Source organism: Papaver somniferum, chromosome 6 (genome assembly GCF_003573695.1).
Source record: "Papaver somniferum cultivar HN1 chromosome 6, ASM357369v1, whole genome shotgun sequence".
Taxonomy (NCBI): Eukaryota; Viridiplantae; Streptophyta; class Magnoliopsida; order Ranunculales; family Papaveraceae; genus Papaver; species Papaver somniferum.
Genome location: NC_039363.1, coordinates 162,383,315 through 162,386,124, shown reverse-complemented (window position 1 = coordinate 162,386,124; position 2,810 = coordinate 162,383,315).

Here is a 2,810-nt window from a genome sequence, read left to right as displayed (position 1 = left end):
GCTATGCTCAACCAGGCAAGTGACGAGAGCTATTCAAGCTTCTGGAGACTTGTCTATTATCATGATGTGAAAAGTATCGTGGCTTTGCTGGCTCGTTGGTGTGTTCCCACTCACACCTTCATATGTAGATGGGGAGAATTTACTGTTACCTTAGAAGATGTGGCTGCTTTGATGCATCTCCCGATTACAGGTAATTTCTCTGGAGGTCTTTCGGATGAGGAAAAAGTGGTTTTTGACACTCTGACAGCTGCGATGGAAGAAGTGAACAAGGCGTCTGGTAGTAAAGGTTGTTATGCCCATTGGTTGACACGTTGGTGGCCAAGAGATGAAGTTTCTGATAGTCCCATCACCGGTATGTTACCTATTGCCGCTTTCTTATGCTTATGGTTATCCAGAGACATATTCGAAGACAGTGGACATTTGTTGAAGCCTTTCGTAATCCCTTTTGCTATTAAGATGGCTCAAGGTGAGCAACTCCCAATAGGTAGCTTATTCCTGGGTTCCTTGTATTCTAACTTAGACTCCTTGGTGTTAGATTCCAGCGTGTCGAATGGCTTCATGAAGATTGAGTGTTATGTTAACACGATGTTTCTTCAAGCTTTGATGTGGAGAACACTTCAAGAATTATGCGCCTATCCCACGTAATATCCTGCAAGGACCAAATACTGATGCCCGTCACATCTTCGCCGAGAAAGATAATGCCCGAATCATGCGTTGGTCTACAAAGCAGCCTCGGTCTAAAGCACGCCTCATTGATGTGTTGGATGAAGAATCGGAGTTCGACTTTCGTCCGTGGGTGTCGGTTCCTGATTATGTTTCTCAACCAACGACTTTCAATACTGGAGAGAGCACGACTCTGAAATCTGGTGCTAACCCGAATGATGGTGAGAGATCCTTCATGTTGAGCTGTACTCCTGGTCACTTGTTATCCGTTATGCATGGAGAGTGGGCCGTAGAAGAATACAACATTGATAGGGCGGCTCGACAAATGGGTATGGATCAATGTGTTCCAACTACCCGGAGAAGGAAACCATCAGTTGATCAGCTTGCGTCTCGTTTAGATCACACTCACGTGGAAGGGAGTAGTTACTGGTTTCCTGGTTCTGATAGATTTGCATATGTAACCCCAGGTTATATAGAATTCTGGCATCAACAATTTGAGAGGTTGCATGAATTCGTGACAGTTAGTCAGCCTCCAGTGAAGATTCCTGTCTGCTGAGATGATCTCTGGTCGACCAAGACTGAAGTACCTTTCTGGTGATAAACGAAAATTATCTCCAGGATGTTCTCAAGTAAGATTCTCCACATGTCTTTTATGAAACCATGGTAACTGTATTCTGATCATGTTATTGAATTCTTTACAGGACGGTCGTAGCGTAAGACCTCGAATCCATGCAGATTTTTCAGATATTGGAGAAGTTGTTCACGGGGAGAAGGAAGGAACAAAAGTTATAAGCTGTTACCTAATACCACCGTGAAGTCCCCAGTTCGTTCTTTGGTGAGTTCCCAATATTTCTCACCGTGACTTTCATTGCTATTAACATTAGAATCATGAAGCCAATGTTGTTAATTTTGTTGCAGAATTTTACTCCATCAAGTCTTGAAGGTCTTCAATTTTCTGCTACTGAACAAGCAATCGCTGATTTGAGTGACGAAGAAACTGTAAGTATTTCTTCACATGTTCAAATGTGGTGCTTCATAGATGAAAATATTGATTGTAAAGGACGTGTACAGGAGGATGTCGTCATGGAGATGGAGAATTCTGGAACTCAATCATCCTCTGGGAATGGGAATGGAGGTAATTCCCAAGATTCGGAGCCGGATGGAAGTGATGTTCCTCTTGTCGTTGATGTGGACAATTCCAACCCCTTGGACACTTTGGAGACTCCTCAAGTAAGTATATCCTGTATATTCTTCATAGAAGTATAAAAGTGCTGACTTGTGAATGAATGAATGAGAACCCATGTGAATATATGAAAACTTAGTCGAATTTCGTCGTCAGAAAATTCAGAACCCAGCTTTTTAGTAAAACGCTGTAGAATCTTCGTCCGGAGTCGGATTTTGATGATCTGCATGTGCAAATTCAAGCCCGGAAAATTTCCAAGCTTTACAAAATTTTTTAAGTTTTGAGCACGTTCAGAGCCTGAAAAAGGCGAAATAGTAAACTTCCAGGAGACTTCCAGAACTTTTTCAGATTGCGCATCACTTGATATTTTGGCCACATCTCTCGTTCATCGGATTGTCATGAAATTTTGACATGTCATAGAGGACATCCATACGAAGAGAATGGATATGACCCATCCTCAGATTCCTTGTAGATTGCTCCCAGTTCGTCTCTTAGTACAGGGCAGAGTTCAGTTTCTTCAGACGGACTCATCGTAAAATGTGTTTTCATGACTTTCATGTTATTTGCTCGTGCCTTGAATGTAGTATGATGAACTTTGATGATATTGCCTTGCGGGTATACTGTGTTTCATAATCTCCTTTGGCTTCGTGACTCTAACCTCATGTAATCTTCGTATTAGGTGCTAAATACCGAAGTTGAGGATACTGGAGCCAATGATGATAACTCTAACCCTTCCGAAGTTATTGATGAAGACAACCATCCCTGCACTTCGAGGCCATGAGAAGGTCGCTGCTGATGTTATGGAAAACCAGATGGTTGTTGCCTCAGTGATAGAAGAAACCGAGATAGCAGCGGAGAATACCGAAGGAACTGTTGCTTTGGTCGTGGAAGCCGCTCCAGTGACTGAGAACCGTATAATAGTGTATGAATATCCAACTGCAGGGGTTGCTTTCGATCCTCCCTT